The sequence below is a fragment of the Ambystoma mexicanum genome, chromosome 10, assembly GCF_040938575.1.
Source record: "Ambystoma mexicanum isolate Mex_15411 chromosome 10, UKY_AmexF1_1, whole genome shotgun sequence".
NCBI classification, from domain to species: Eukaryota; Metazoa; Chordata; class Amphibia; order Caudata; family Ambystomatidae; genus Ambystoma; species Ambystoma mexicanum.
Window position 1 is genome coordinate 923555802 of NC_090932.1, and position 17375 is coordinate 923573176.

A 17375-nucleotide genomic window follows, 5' to 3' on the forward strand; every position below is an offset into this window, starting at 1 on the left:
AGCACACTCACAGTACCTCATTAAGTAATCCCGACAGTCCCATGGCTATTGGCCAGCATGTTGAGAAGGGCAGAATGTGGCACGTGCGGTGCTCAAAACACTGCAAGGACCACATCCCAGTAAAGCAGGAGCAGTCCATCTTTCCTTTCCACTACCCCATTGGATACAAGTACATAGGCACAAGCAATTCCACCAATGGCATGCAAAAGGAACAAGAAATGGGGGGGGGGGGCAAAGCGGGTCCTTTTTTTGTTTAAAGGGGGCCTGACTCGAGAGGGTATGTCACATAAGAGAGAAGGGAAGTCGGAAGCTACCCCTATTTAAAGACAGAGGTAAGGGTTGCAAAAAAGGACTAGGTTTAACAAATACTAGTCACAAGCCATGGTCACGCAAAGAGCAAGGTGTATATAATATTTTTTTTACAAACATCTAAAAGTTGGCAGGCCGCTTAATCACAATGGGCCTTAAAAAAGACATACATGCGCCCATGAGGGCAAAAATACACAATGATATGTTAAACTATGCATTGTAGTGAGGGTTGGTAACAATACTCTGTGCAAAAATTCTGTACTACTTAAAGATAATAGTACGCCATTATTGTCGACACTTTTTGTAGTTGGCGTTTCTGTTTCGGTAAAAACATGACCCTCAGCAGGTGTTGTGTCTTAATACCAATGACAAAAATATGCATAGTTTCTCTCCAAATACGAATACAGCTCTCGAAAACTTAAGTGTACCATATTTTGACTTTAAGTAGAAAACCGCGTTTGCTTTGTGATATTCAGCTACATCCAATAGGTATAATTGATACCCAGAAAGTCTTTACTTATGTAAAAATGAGATCAGCCCACTTTGTGATAACACATACTGTAACTAAGTTACAAGCAGACTACAATAACTGTGCTATTGTAAATACCAATGACGTCAAAACGGACAAGCCTATACATTGTGTGGTTTCTCATGTATGATGTAACAATGTGCTTTGTATTATACAAGTGTATATTATACTAGATCAATCCCTCAACAAAAAAAATTAGAAACAAAAATATGGCTCATCTTAACAAATATTTGCCATGCCAAAAGGACTTTTACATTTACCACATGGTCTTGCAATTATATTAAAGCAATCTGTTGATTCATATGAGGCCGTATAACGCCCCAGTATGCGAGAAATGTGATCAACAATTCTGGTCGTTATGAAATTGTGTGTTCCAATACTACATTAAGCTGGACAAAGCCCCATCTTGTGGTCAAATCCAACCTTGCCACTACGACTACAAAAAATGCCACAGGTCAATGAAACCAGCTACACAACAAGAGATGTACCCTCCAGTTGTCTTGTAACTTAACGCACCATAACAGACAAATGTGTATTTTTCTTGCATTCTTCCACTATTGTACAGTATTTGTGTTTGCATGACTGACATACAAAGCCACACATGTCTACTAGCACCGCACTCTCTCGCTTTCTCGAGCTCCATGCCTGACGTAACAAGCCCTTTGCCCATTATTCCATCAATAGAACCATGGCCACTCGCGTAGGCACAATAAAGTTCCAACTATTCAAATTTCGCCAAATTAAGTAAACGCGCTACGCATGCGCGCAACACAAACACTAACAGAGTAGCCGACATCGCTACAGCTCTACAACCTCTTTGATATAAGGTAAACTGCAATCTTTTCTCTCGCAGAGTTCTAATGTGACCTCTGCTAACGCTCCTAGGAAATCGCCCCACTTATGTCAACACCAAGTCACAAGCCGACTAAGCATGCACTTAGCATATCTTTTCAGTGCAATTTAGCCAACCCAGTACGTGCGCATTATATTCTTAATGCCTCACCGATGGCAATAGCAAACGCAGCTTTAGAACACACGTGTTCTGCACAGCTTACTCTTCGTGCTACAATCGCCAACTAATCACGCGCATGTTGTTCTCACTTTGCCATCTCGAACACTGAAGCTACTTACCTGCAAAAAGCACTCGCACACTGTTTTCCTTGCTATTAAAACGCATAAATTAGCCACTGGGATCACGCTAGATAATGTCTCATTAATGGCACTATTTCAGCAGTTTCTTTAAGTCTAAGTAACAATGACTTAAACCCATCTATTAACTTCTCAGGGGACCCTGATCATATGTACTGCGTGCATCGCAGAAAAGCCTCACTACTCTTCTTTTCGCCTGGTTGCAGCCATTAACCCTTTACCAAATCGCTCTATTGTAACTAGATACATTCCACAGACATTAAAAGGTAATCAATTACCCCCTTTCTTCTAGACAACAAAGAACTACTCAAACCCTTGCCAGTATCAAGCACGGCAGCCATCCATTTGAGTTTAAAAGACAAATTCAAGGTAGGTCCTTGATTTGCAGCCAACCATTTTTAATCATTAACCCCTTTGTCATTCACCAGTAACACACGCCATGTCATCCATTTCTACAGGTACTGTCTGGTACCCGATCCTCAAACATCCTCGTCCTGATGACCGTTCGGTCCCTTCAGGCAAACTGACAAGACAACACCTGCTGAGGGTCATGTTTTTACCGAACCAGAAACACCAACTACAAAATGTGTCGACAATAATGGCGTACTATTATCTTTAAGTAGTACAGAATTTTTGCACAAAGAGTTTTGTTACTAACCCTCACTACAATGCATAGTTTAAAATATTGTATATTTTTGCCCTCATGTATGTCTTTTTTAAGGCCCAGTGTGATTAAGTGGCCTACAAACTTGTAAATGTGTTCTAAAATAAATATTATATACACCTTGCTCTTTTTGTCTGACCATGGCTCGTGACTAGTATTTGTTAAACCTAGTCCTTTGCTGCAAACCTTACCTGTGTGTAGCATCTGACTCCTCTTCTCTCGCTCTTATGCAAGAGGAACATCCAGGAGCACTGTCCGATTCTCCTCGTGGTTGTATGGTTGTGAAAAGCACCTTCGCAGTGGGAAAAAAAAACACTTCAATTAATTTGGAAAGCTCGTCACTCGACGAAACAAACGTTCGCAACCCACGTAACACATGTGCATGCCGCCGTAGTGGATAACAATATCTGCTGTACCAAAAGTGGCCAAGTTTTGGACACACTGCATACATATCAGCAAAAGGGCGCTCGAGCACAGCGTTGCACAATGCGTCCAGTCCTTCCAAGCAGAAATTGTGAGAAAGGTTTCTTTTCATGGTGCACTTGAGCAGATCTATCACAAAGGCATCACTGAATAGCCACACAATGCATTTCGACCATGTGAGCCATCCTCACTACACACTGTACAATGCACAACATTTTCACCGCCTCTTCCTGCGAACCACTACCACAGTACCTCGTTGGATAATTCTGACAGTCACATACCTATTAGGCAGCATGCTAACAATCACAGATTGTGGCACGTGCGGTGGTCAAAAGACCACAAGGGCTGCACCCTACTAAAGCGAGAGCATTCATCTTCCCACACAATCAAAGCTGGGTTGCCAACTGCGGCACTTACTACTCTGCACAATGCACACTTCTCAACCACATATAAGAAGCAGTACCACCATAACAACATGTACAGTATGCCACTGTTAAACACAGTGGACCCACTGCACAACTGCTCACTGGAACATCTCCACTCACACACATGTACAACTGTACGCGCTTCCACCAATCACCACACCCATACAACCGCACAGAAACCAACAACGTGCCTGTTAAGTTCCTTTCAAGGGCCAATGTGTTCAAATACTTTGTCAAGGAAGGCTATTAAAAAGGGCCTACCCATAGAAAACGCAATTGCAGTGATCTGCCGCCCCATTGTTCAACGGGGGCTATGCTGAGTACCACATGCAAATGTACGCATAGCACCTCACTTGTGCTGTTCAACCAAGTGTTCAATGTACCGTACAACCGTTATGTGCACCTCACCTACTTGAAATGCATGCCGACTGACAACTGCATGGCTACATTATGTTGTGCTCCCTGTGATGAAGGCCCAATACTACATGCAGTGGACACACTGCAGGACTGCTCATTGAACATCTCCACCCACACACATGTACAACTGTACATGCTTCCACCAATCACCACACCCATACAACCACACACAAACCAATAATGCCTCACCTACTTTCAATCACTAGACATAACTCTTTAGGCACTCGTCACATTTTCCTCTCCTGGAGCTGCAGCCATGCATCAAAGGGACTACAGACACACCTCTCATAGCACACCATGGTGCACCCTATGAGTAAATGCTATTGTCTTCTGCAATGCACTGCCCTTTTCAGAATGTGCTTCCCACCACTTCGCATAAACACATCGCCCCCTCAACTGCCATGCTATACCTAAGGCTCCCCACAATCTCCACACAACTTTCTTTACTACTCATGTAGCCGCCCATTGCCATACTGTACGCGAATACCACCCTCCTCTTCAGCTCACATTTCTCACACAAAGCGCTTGTGACTCGCGCCCCCTTTCCATCCCTTTTTGCACCCACCTAATGCCATACACTATGTTCTTCAACCCCTTTCGTCACCGGATTGTCCTCCTACAAAACATTGCGCCATCATAGCAAACTTTTCAGACACATACCATCACCGCACACTGCAGCACAAGCACTATTTCGCCCGCGCAGCCACCAAGAAAATGTGACGCCGGAGCTCAGCCACATACAAGTAGTAATTTCAGTACGCACAATCCCACCTACAAGAGGCACAGCTGCCTGCACTATCTCTTACAACCTTGTCAAACACACCAGAGCCATATCCTTCGATAAACCATGGTAGCGTTTCGCCAAATCTTTCATGCGAAGCACGCTCCCCTCCATCCAACCACCGCCCGCGCCATGACGCGGTGCCGCTGGCCAATAACAATGTGCTTCGCGGAGCGAACAGGGAAATGGGTCCGCAGAGCGGACCCAGATATCACTAATTTTTTGGGATGTGCATTTTAGTACTATACAACAAAAGTACTGGTCCGATTTCCACCAAACACACAAAAGTACACTTTCTGGCCCAAGCCCCCACTCCTGCTGCAAATCTGGTGAAAATCCATCCAGCCGTTCGGCCTGTAGCTGTGAGCAAAATCTTTCCCCAGTCTATGGGAAAAGAAAATGTTTTGGGATCCCCCCCCCTATTACTTTGCCCCCCAGCACGAAACCTCACCCAACTTGGCGAAAATATTCAGAGTTGCCCATATACTTTTTCTGCAAAGTTTGGTGAGGATTCTTCCGGGGGGAGCGAAGTTAAGCCGCCGAAAAAGTGCTCTTTCTACAAGTTTAGCAACTTAACCATATATTCACATGCTATGCATACACAGAGAATTGCATGATTTGTTTCCAAACGGGACATCGTCCCGGGCCGGTTAGTAATACTATCCCTAGTTTGACTCTCCTGTACCCATGGTCCTTCACGCAACAAGGTCCCTCAGATTGTTTTGTTTCTGACATGAGGTGCAGCAGGAGTACAGAGATAGGAAAGCAGAAAGGTGGATAGAGCAAAACATCCATGCACCTTCAACTGCAGGAGGGGAGGAAGGGTGGGCGCATGTGAATCCAAGCAGATACAAGCATCAGAAATACGATTACGGTGAGTAATGCATGCTTTCTGAGACTTGTGGATCTGCTTAAAATCACATGCTACGCATAGATTAGCGAACAGTTCCTGGAAAAGGGGGTGGGTTGTGAGAAGGTACAGCAGCAAATGGAAGTTTTTGCACCGCTTGTCCCACCTGTGAGTCTGCGTCAATGCAGTAATGCTGAGTAAATGTTAGGCAGAAACCTGTGCAGTTCCCTCTGGGACCACTGCAAAAGATTTAAGACTACAGGTGTTTGGCAGTAAACCCACTTGGTAGCAGTCTGTACCACACAGATTCACTTGGTAGCTGTGGCTGAGCAGTCAGACTTCCCTCAAGAAGAGTTAGGCAGTATGCAAAGTATACACAATAGGCTCTCAGATACAATAGCACAAGCAAACACTGACCAGAGCTTTGGAATCAAGGTATATCATTTATTTAAAAACACACTGATAGAAACACTCCAGCACTATTATTGTAAATCACTCTCAACACAGTTACTATTATATATACATCCCTTATCAGACAAGTCTTAGTTAACACCACTTATTTCCAGACAGAGGTGAGCGCTTAACTATAGATGGCACTCCAATAAGTTAACGAAAAAGGGAGGGGGGAAAAAAGGCAGAATGTAGGAAAATACACAACACTAATCTTTAGGAACTTTAAAGCAAGGCAGGAAAGTCAAAAGTTACTTGTGAGCCAAAGTCCATAGGCCGGGCCCACTCTTGGCGAGAGCAGGGCACAAATGCACCCAAGATCACACAATGACAACAGGCTTAAAAAGTGTTGCAGGGAGTTCAGAAAGGTTTTAGTTGGGCTCAGAAAAGTTCAGCCAGGGTGTCCCAGGCTAACCCAGGTTAGAAAGCCGGGGGCTAAATCTACCCCGTACAGTCGGTTGCAAGGGAAGCCAGGCGGCACACAGTATCTTATGTGGAAAGGATCCTACAGCGGGGGCAGTTGTTCCTGGCAGCGGGTGCAAGTCGCAGCTGTTAGGCAGAAACCTGTGCAGTTCCCTCTGGGACCACTGCAAAAGATTTAGGACTACAGGTGTTTGGCAGTAAACCCACTTGGTAGCAGTCTGTACCACACAGATTCACTTGCTAGCTGTGGCTGAGCAGTCAGACTTCCCTCAAGAAGAGTTAGGCAGTATACAGAGTATTCACAATAGGTCAAGAGCACACAATAGAACAAGTAAACACTGACCAGGGCTTGGTGTAAAAGAGATATAATTATTTATTTAAAACCACATCTAGAAAAACACACATGCACTAATAGTAAGCAATTCAAAAACACGGTCACTAAAAGATATACGCTCCCTTAAAAGAATATTAGACAAGTTTTAAGTAAAGCCCCACTTATTTTCAGACAGCGGTGAGCGCTTAACGTAGATGGCACTCTAATAGTTCGTTTTAAAAAGGGAGAGAAAAGCAGAGAACAAATTGAACAGATCCCAACACTTTTACAAGAACATAACAAGAGAGGAAGGCAAAGTAAAACCGTGAATTCAGAGTCAGTAGGCTGGATCCACTTTAAGAGGATCGAAACGAAATGTGTCCAAGGTCCTACGGTTGCATTGCACAAAAAGTCTTGTAATGGTTCAAAAAGGAGTTGGACCAAAGAAAGGGACCAGTTAGAGGGTCAAGGCGGCCAGCCCAGTCCAGAAGGTTAAGGAGTTATTATTACCTTGTTGCAATCTTTAGAAGGGGAGGCCTGGCGGACACGGTACCTTAAAGTGGTGAGAATGCTCCAGCGGGGGCAGTTGTTCCTGGCAGCGGGTGCAAGTTGGTGCTTCGTCCAGGGGAAGAGAGGATCTCGTCGTGGAGGAAGACAGGGGGCCGTTGCACTGCCAGGGAAGAAACCAGCCGCGGAGTTTCTCAGGTACAAGGAGCAGTCCGTTGATTCGCGGTTCAGTGGTGAGTGGCTATCCGGCCACCGGGGTGCTTGGCACGGGCAGTTCGACCACAAACCGGGCTGGGGTGCGAATAAAGAAAGGTAAACTGGTTGTGCCCACCAGTCAGGGGAAGAAGCCTCTCCAGCCAGGAAATCATCTCCGTCGTCGGGAAGTGGCGAGTCGGTTCCGCAGGGCTCCACCGGTGGTGTCGTGGTGGTAGGTCGGCTCAGTTTCTCCCTCGTCGGATTCTCAGGTCCTGTGGCGACTTCTGAAGTTCCAGTCCCAAAAGCCCTGCTTTTATGCAGAAAACCCCCACTCAGCCTAGCTGTCACTCAAACATGCTAATTGGTGTGCCGGCCGGTTCACCACTTGGGCCAATCACACAAGAGTGCGACTTGAGTTACCAAGGTAACTCAGTCCATGGTGCCTAAACCCCCTCCCACACTCCCTGTGGTACCCAGACAGAGTGGCACCACTTGACAGAGTGGCACCACTTTGAGGCTTCTGTGGAGAAGCCCGCCAAAAAGTGGAACAAAGGGCTCGACTTGGGTTGGAGTCACATAAGCGAACACAAACGCCATTTTAGAACCGAGTTCTGACAAAAAACATCAACCGGAGAATTAATATTAAATAAACCGGCCGTATGTTTGAGGCTATAGGAATTAAATAATTAAAGTTGGTAGCCTCGAACAATGGGAAATCCCAGATATATATATTCGCGGCCGAATATAAAAAGTAGTATCCACTGCCACCAGCCAAAACTCGATCAGGGGGGACGGAGACGTGCCCCCTCGACTAAAGGACACCGGGGCAATTGAATTGCACCGGCCAGTACGTCCACAATATCATGGTTTGCACTGGTTCTGTTCAGAATTTGAGTCTAGTAAAGTCAATGGTGACTTTACATGCCCTGGGAGACAGTAGTCAGTCCCAGGGTATGGAGTCTATATTGGGGGGGTTGTTAGGCAGAAACCTGTGCAGTTCCCTTGGGGAACACTGCAAAAGGTTTCTGCCTAACACTGGTGGCAGCGGTGGGATTTGTATTGAGTATACATTTTATTGTGCTTTAGATACCTTAGTGCAACTAACCACAAAGCTTAGCACTGAAAAAGTAAAACCTCTAACATGTCAGTTATAGAAAGCTATAGTCAAGAGTCCCTTGCAGCCAAAACTGCTGATTGTTTAAGAGTGCTCTGTAAACATAAGGATCTCCTGACTAAGGGCAAGAAAATGGAGCTGATTGAAAGATTGTTAGCTAACCAAAGTCTGGGTGATGGTTCAGAGGAACCTACCACTCCAGCAACTGTAGATGACAGTGTTGAAGTTAACATGGAGCAAAATGTTGATGTTTCTGAGGAAGAGTCAGAAGAGGAGGGTGAGGCTGTTGTAACTGTCCCCCCTAGGCCTCTGCCTGCTCTACCTGCTGTGCCTACTGGACCTTTACCAGGTCCCACATTTAGTCCTCAGTACTTTGAACTGGAGAAAATGAAGCTAGAATTGGAGTATAAGAAACTTAATGCTCAAACTGACAAAGAACTAAGGCTAAGGGAAATGGAGCTCAAGTATGACTTAGAAATGAAGAAATTATCTGTTGAGAATGTTTCTCTCTCTGGCTCCTCTAGAAGTTCCAGTCCTAAAAGACCCCGGATGCCTAAAGAATTGGTTGGTATGTATGAGCCTAAGTTGGATGTGTTGGATTGGTTGTCTCTGTTTGAATATAATCATGGGCTCCAGAACATCACAGGAAATGACTTACTCACCTGGTTGTTCTCTAGGCTTCCCCCTGTTGCAACTGATGTGGTAATGGAGATGGGGGAGGAGGATAGGAAGGACTATGAATGTGTGAAACTAGCTTTGATAGCTAGGTTTGGGAAGACCCCTTCCCAGTATCTTAAGAGGTTTAGGAGCCTCAAAAAGCATGATGGTACCCCTTGGGCTACCTGGGTGAATGAATGTTTGAAAAACTTAGAGGGATGGATTAAGGGTTACAAGGTGAACACTTATGAAGGTATGAAGAATTTGTTTATGTTGGAGACTATTTATGATGCCTGCTCTCCTGAGCTCAGACAACACTTGGCTGATTCCAGGGAATTGGATTCCCGGAAGCTAGCTAAGGCTGCTGACTTGTGGGTTGCCAACAGGGCCACTCACAAGGATTCTGGGGTAACTCAGAAGAAGGATGGGGAAAAACAGTCTAAGAAGGACTCCAAAGAGAATTCTAATACTACAAATTCCAAAGAGGGCCCCAAACAAAACTATAAGGGTAAGCCACAAGGGAAACCAAATCAGGCTAGTGTACCTTCTGGTCCCAGACCAGAAGGCGGTCAGAACAAGCCTCCATTCCAGCGAGCCTTTGGCTCATGCTTTGTTTGTAAGGCTACTGACCATGTGAAAGGAGATCCCAGATGTAAGGGTAAACCTTCAGGGGTCCAGCTTGCCTCCTTAGCCTTCGCTCCAGAAGAGGAAGTACATATGGCAAGTGGAAACTTTCTATTACTAGCTGATGAACCCACTGGAGTCTCAGCTAGTGTTTCTTTAGTCTCTCTGGGGTTGTGGGAGCAACAGAATTTAGATGTCTATAACTCTATCCCAGATAATACTAAAGAGTATTATAAGGACAGTGTCCAGGTGAATGGTCAGGAGACTCCTGCCATTAGGGACACTGGAGCCAGCATAACTGTGGTGGATGAATCATTTTTCAAGGCAGAGGATGTTGCTAAGGCACCCAAATGCCTCACCAAGTTAGCTGGTGGGCCTGTGCAGATGTGTCCCCAGTTACCAGTTCTCATCCAATGTAATGATATGGCTGTAAAAATACCTGTCAGTGTACAATGTGAAGTGCCAGGTAGGGTTCTGTTGGGTAATGACCTCAAAGCTCTTGGAGTTGTATCTCATACCCCCAGACCTCCTAGCAAAAGGTTTCAGGAACTCACAAAACCTGCAAGGGAGAAAACCCTGAGAGGGTTATCTCAGGAGATGATGACAGAAATCACTCCTCTACCACTGGAGCAACTTACTGCAGTAACTACCAGATCAGGAGCAAAGGGGCAACCCAAGACTCCTAGGAAAAAGCCAGCAGCAAGCACTCCAGTGCTTCCAACAAGGACTTCCCCGAGGTTGTCCAAAGTTACACCTGTAACTCCCCCTCCAGCTGAGGCTGAGAGAGAGGTACAACCCTGTGTGGTTGAGCTAGACTCTGAGGAAGAGCTAGAAGGAGGCCCCAACCTTATTGGAGATTTGGACCCTGAGGACCATCCTGAGCTGCAGTCTTTACTGGCAGAAGGTGGGCCTAGCCGGGCAGCTTTTCGTAAGGGGCAAAGAGAATGTCCAACTCTGAAGGGTCTCCGCCACCAGGCAGCTTCTCAAGCTGACGGGCAAGAGCCTGGGAAGTATAGGTTGCACTGGGAAGATGGCCTCTTCTACAGTGAACCCACTGAGTCTGAACCTGGAGACTACAAACGCCTTGTAGTCCCACAAGAAAACAGACAACAGTTCTTACAACTAGCCCATGAGATACCTTTGGCTGGCCACTTGAGTTTCAAGAAGACCAAGGAAAGGCTCTCACTCTACTTTTATTGGCCAAAGATGGGGGCTGAAGTAGATAGATATTGTAAGAGCTGCCATACCTGCCAGACTTCTGGTAAGGTTGGTTCCAAGAATGTGGCACCTTTAGTGCCTCTCCCAGTTGTGGGAGTCCCATTTGAGAGGGTAGGGATTGACATTGTTGGTCCCCTTGATCCTCCAACCTCCTCAGGCAACAGGTTTATCCTTGTTGTAGTAGACCATGCTACTAGATACCCTGAGGCCATTCCTATGAGGACTGTTACAGCTCCGGCTGTGGCTAAGGCCCTCCTTGGTATTTTTACCAGGGTTGGGTTTCCTAAGGAGGTAATCTCTGACAGGGGGTCAAACTTTATGTCCCACTACATGAAGGCCATGTGGAAAACCTGTGGAGTTACCTACAAGTTCTCAACCGCCTACCACCCTCAGACAAACGGGTTGGTTGAAAGGTTTAACAGAACCATGAAGAGCATGATAGGTGCTTTGGAAGAACCCCTTAAGAAAAAGTGGGACCTTCTACTGCCATGCCTTCTCTTTGCTTATAGAGAAGTCCCTCAGGAGGGAGTAGGTTATTCTCCCTTTGAGCTTCTCTATGGCCATCCAGTCAGAGGTCCATTGGCCCTGATTAAGGAGGGGTTGGAAGGTGCTCCTCCCCTCAAGCCAGTCAGAGTGACTGACTATGTGATAGGTCTCCGGAGGAGAATGTCACACATGATGGCAGAAGCAAGTGACAACTTGAAAGCTGGTCAAGCCCTGGTCAAACATTGGCACGACCAGAAGGCTAACATGGTTGAGTTTACTCAAGACCAGCTAGTTCTAGTTATGCTCCCAACAAGGCAGAGGGCCTTGCAAGACAAATGGATGGGACCCTTCAAGGTTGTGGGAAAACTTGGAGAGGTCAACTATCTGGTGGATCTGGGCAGACCCAGGGAAGCTCCTAGAGTCTTCCACACCAACCGACTAAAAGCCTACATCTCCAGACCTGATGTAGGAGCCTTGCTCCTAGCTTCAGCTGCAGAGGAGGAAGAGAGTGAATCTCTCCCTGATCTCCTCAGAGGTGTACCTTTAGATGAAAAAGTTGAAGGAGTCAATCTCTCTTCAGACCTGACACCTGAGCAACAAGAGGAGTGCAAATCTATGTTAAATCAGTTCGCCTCCCTGTTCTCACTGTCACCAGGCTTGACCCCTTGGGGCCAGCATGAGATACTCACTGGTGACTGTCTGCCAGTCAAAAGCAGAGGATACAGAATGTCAGAACATATCAGAGCCCACATCAAAGGAGAGGTCAAGAAGATGCTTGATCTCGGGGTAATAGAGCCCTCTACTAGTCCATGGTCTAGCCCAGTTGTGTTAGTACCAAAGGCAGGATCCAAAGACTTGAGATTCTGTGTGGACTATAGAGCTCTAAATGCAGTCACCAAGACTGATGCCCACCCTTTGCCCAGGACAGATGAGTTGGTGGATAAACTTGGTGCAGCCAAGTACCTCAGCACATTTGACCTGACGTCAGGCTATTGGCAAATAGCCCTGACAGACCATGCCAAGGAGAAAACTGCATTTTCAACCCCAGTTGGCTTGTACCAGTTTAAGGTCATGCCTTTTGGACTGAAAAATGCACCTGCCACATTCCAAAGGATGGTGAACCAAGTTCTGGCTGGGATGGAAGATTTCTGCATGGCATACTTGGATGACATTGCAGTCTTCAGCCACTCCTGGGAAGAACATGTGAACCACCTAGGACATGTGTTGCAGGCTCTGAAACAGGCCCATTTGACAATCAAAGCCAGTAAGTGCCAGATTGGTCAAAGTAAAGTGGTCTACCTTGGACATGAGGTAGGAGGTGGAGAAATAAGGCCTTTGCCCAGCAAGATTGAAGCTGTGCAAAATTGGACAACACCAACTACTCAAACCCAAGTGAGAGCTTTTCTAGGCCTCACTGGGTATTACAGGAATTTCATTGAGAACTATGGGACCATAGCTTCTCCACTGAATGTAATCTCCTCTCCCAAATTCCCTAAAAAGGTAAAATGGAATGAGGAGTGCAATCAGGCCTTTGAAAAACTGAAGAGAGCTCTTTGCCAGGCTCCAGTATTGAGAGCTCCTGACTACCACCAACCTTTCATTGTACAAACTGATGCTTCCAATGTAGGTATAGGTGCAGTTCTAAGCCAACTGGATGAGAAGGGTAGGGAGCACCCCATTTGCTTCATCAGTAGGAAACTGAAGGATCCTGAGACAAGGTGGGCAACTATCGAAAGAGAATGCTTTGCTATTGTGTGGGCACTGAAGAAGTTTAGGCCATACTTGTATGGTTCTACTTTTGTTATTCAGACTGACCACCAACCCTTGAGATGGTTAATGCAAATGAAAGGGGAAAATCCAAAACTATTGAGATGGTCAATCTGCCTGCAAGGGTTTGATTTCACCATTGAGCACAGGTCAGGGTGTCACCATCAAAATGCTGATGGACTCTCTAGGATGTATATCATCGACTAGAGGTATGAGGTTCATCCAGGAGTGGATTAAATCCTCCTGTCCCTTAGTCTGGGGGGGGCGAGTGTTAGGGAGAATTCTCTGTTTAGGCTGAATTTCCCTACCTAGTGAGTCCCCCAGCAGCTTTGCTGGATTTCTGGGGTTTAATTTTTTTCTCCTGCCAAGAGTGAGACTCTTTTACCCTCACTCTTGGACATGTTGAAGTGTGTTTTCTTGGTTAAACCTTGTGTTGAATGGGCTATGGGGTCTTTTACTCCATAGGGCCGCATGTATTTTTGTGATGTGGGTCACACAGCACCCTCTGTGCCGTGACCCAGGGGTGTCCTAGGGACTCCCCAACATAGACTCCATACCCTGGGACTGACTACTGTCTCCCAGGGCATGTAAAGTCACCAAAGACTTTGCTAGTCTTGAATCCTGAACAGAACCAGTACAAACCATCATATTGTGGACGTACTGGCTGGGGCAATTCGATTGCCCCAGGGTCTGTTAGTCGAGGGGGCACGTCTCCGTCCCCCCTGATCGAGTTTTGGCTGGTGGCAGTGGAAACTACTTTTTATATTCGACCGCGAATATTTCCCTATGGGATTTCCCATTGTTTTAGGCTAACACATTTAATTATTTATTTACGGTAGCCTTAAACATACCGCCGGTTTATATATTTATTTTTATAACTCCGGTTGGGACTTTTTGCCAAAACTTGATTCTAAAATGGCGTTGGTGTTCGCCTCTGTAACTCTGACCCAAAGTGGAGCCCTTTGTTCCACTTTTGGCGGGCTTCTCCACAGAAGCCCTCCAAAGTGGTGCCACTCTGTCTGGGGTACTTAGGAGGGGTGGAGGGGGATTTAGGCACCCTGGACTGAGTTACCTTGGTAACTCAAGTCGCACTCCGTCCTGATTGGCCCAAGTGGTGAGCCGCCCGGCTCACCACTTAGCATGTTTGAGTGACAGCTAGGCTGGGTGAATGGGGGTTTGCTGCATAAAAGCAGGGCTTTGGGGACTGGGACTTCAGAAGTCGCCACAGGACCAAGAATCCGACGAGGGAAGAGCTGAGCCGACCTGCTTCGACGACACCACCCGGTGGAGCCCTGCTGAACCGTCTCACCACTTTTTCCCGACGACCGAGGAGAACTCTTAACGGAGTGGCTCCTTCCCTTGACTGGTGGGGACAACCAGTTTTCGCCTTCTTTCCGTTCTTTGAGGTATCTCGTGGCCGCCTTGCCTGTGCCAAGCACCCCGGCATCCGGAATACCACACTTTACCCCCATACCGCGAAAGTCGGTACCAACCCTTTAACCGGAGGACTCCGCGGCTGGTTTCTTCCCGGGCAGTGCTACGACCTTTCTCTTCTGCTCTTCAGCGAGATATTCTTCTCCCCTGACCGACATCGAGCCTTGCTGTCGCTGCCTGGAACAACTGCCCCCGCTGGAGGATCCTTTCCGCTTAAGGTACTGTGTTCCGCCTGGCTTCCCTTGCCACCGACTGTACGGGGTAGATTTAGTCCCCGGCTTTCGAACCTGGGAGTGCCTGGGACACTTTGGCTAAACTTTCTGAGCCACTCTAAACTCTTTTTGACTCCTTGCAAGACTTTGAATCTCTAACTAACAGTGTGATCTTGGGCACGTTTTCGCTCCGGCTACTCTAAGAGTGGGCCCTGCCTAGTGACTTTTGCTCACCTGTGACTTTGTGCTTCTTTGAGCCTATTGCAAGTGTTCTGGACCTTAGAGTGGTGTGTTTAACCCATTTCTGCTTTTTCCCTCCCTTTCTTGGAAACTACTAGAGTGTCATCTAACGTTAAGCACTCACCTCTGTTTTAATTAAGTGGTGTTAACCTAGAGTTGTCTAGATAGGAGAAAGGATTGAATCTACTTTCATTATAACTGTGTTTGAAGTGTTTACTATATTTTGCTAGAGTGTTTTTAACTTATGTGTTTTTAAATAAATAACTATATACTTTTGAAACCAAGCTCTGGTCAGTGTTTGCTTGTGCTATTGTGTTTTGGTACAGATTGTGTATACTTTGCATACTGCCTAACTCTTCTTGAGAGAAGTCTGACTGCTCAGCCACAGCTACCAGGTAAATCTGGGTGGTACAGACTGCTACCAAAGGGGTTTACTGCTCTACCTGTAGTCTTAAATCTTTTGCAGTGTTCCCCAAGGGAACTGCACAGGTTTCTGCCTAACAGGGGTCACTATGAAACCCCTGTTACACTGCACTGAGGGTGCTGTGTAACACATCGCAAAAACACATGAAGCACTATGGAGTAAAAGACCCCATAGCCCATTAAACACATCTAGAGTCAAAGAAACACACTTAAATCATGCCCAAGAGTGAGGGAGAAATAGTCTCACTCTTGGCAGGAGAAAAAATAAACCCCAAAAATTCAGCAAAGCTACTGGGGGACTCACTAGGTTAGGAAATTCAGCCTAAACAGAGAATTCTCCCTAACAGTAAATTTATGTATGGAGCTACAAGTTGCTGCTTTGCAAATTGCATCTCAGGGAACATTAGCAATAAATGCTAAAGTAGCTCATGTACATCTGATAGAGTGAGCTCTTGGTGTAAAAGGTTGAGCCTTTTTTGATAGCGAGTAGCAAAGCTGTATACATGTGTCTATCCATCTGAAAATGGCGTTCTTTGATCTCTTTCCCTACCGGGTGCTATGGAAACAAAGAGTTGTCGGTTTTCCTTAGAGGCTTAGTTTTGTTTATGTAGTACAAGACCACCCTCCTTACATCTAGAGTATGGAGGCTTCTTTCAGCAGATTTAGATGCTTTTTGGAAAAAAGTAGGTAGTTCAATGAACTGGGTTACATGGAACTTCGATATGAATTTGAGGGAGAACCTAGGGTGTGTTCGAAAAGCCATCTTGTCCTTGTGGATGATGATGAAAGGGTCTTGTACTGACATTGCCTGTAAGCTCACCGACTCATCTTATGGAGGCGATGGCTACTGGAAAGTTAGTTCAGTGACCCATGAGCTTTGAGCATACAACGTTAAGGTCCCAACCTGGTGGACAGTTTGAAATGTGAGGGTATAGTCTCTTTACTCCTTCAATAATGTCTTGATAACTGGTGCCTTCCACAAAGACCATGTTTTGTGAAACAGTGGTAGCAGACAAGGCCGCTAGGTGTACTTTGAATTACATACTAACCCAGAGTCTAGCAGGTAAAGCATAAAGTGGAGAATGTTAGATGGTGAACATTGAATTGGATTTCGTTTTTGTTATCTGCACCAGATGAAAAACCTTTTCCACTTGTTAAGGTAACAGTGTCTAGTATTGGGTTTCAGTGCTTCTTTGAGGATATCCATACACCTTTGAAGACGGTTTAAGTTCCCAAACTCTATGACTTCAGGAGCCAAGCTGCCAAGTTTATAGACTGAGGGTGTGGCTGGAGTGTGGTCCCTCTCATGGTGGGAAAACATGCTGAAGGGGCACAGAAGCTTATTTGGTCTGCACATTGCTAGTTTGAGTAGGTGTGGAAACCATGGTTGTGGTGCCCAAATTGGAGCGAATAGGATTAGAGTGACTTGTTCTTGGTGCATCTTGTGCACTATCTTGCTGAGGAGTGTTGTCGGTGGAAAAGCATAAGCACATTTCCCTGACCAACTCATCCACAGGGCGTTCCCCTTGGATTCTGGTTGGGGAAACCTAGATGAGAAGTCTGGACATTGTGCGTTTAGGTTTGTTGAAAACAAATCTAGAGGTGGATGACCCCACTGAGAGAAGAGTTTGTTTACGATGTCCTTGTGTACTTGCCGCTCTTGTTCCTCGAGTGTCTGCTAGAGCACAGAATTCCCCTGGAACGTGCTATAGACTAGGAACATGTTCCGCTTTAGTGCCCACTTCCAAATGTTTTGGTATAGCCT

At 46.1% G+C, this 17375-nt stretch overlaps 1 protein-coding gene and 1 long non-coding RNA gene across 2 annotated transcripts in view; one reads left to right on the top strand and one right to left on the bottom strand.

The window, feature by feature from the left end:
* Positions 1 to 17375, bottom strand: part of ACTL6A (actin like 6A) — a 528174-nt gene that overhangs the window by 377004 nt on the left and 133795 nt on the right. The gene's annotated exons all lie outside the window — the stretch shown is intronic.
* LOC138493253 (uncharacterized) lies at positions 1440 to 2775 on the top strand. The gene is made up of 3 exons (XR_011276331.1): positions 1440 to 1665; positions 2280 to 2356; positions 2446 to 2775. It is a non-coding gene; the product is annotated as an uncharacterized lncRNA (long non-coding RNA).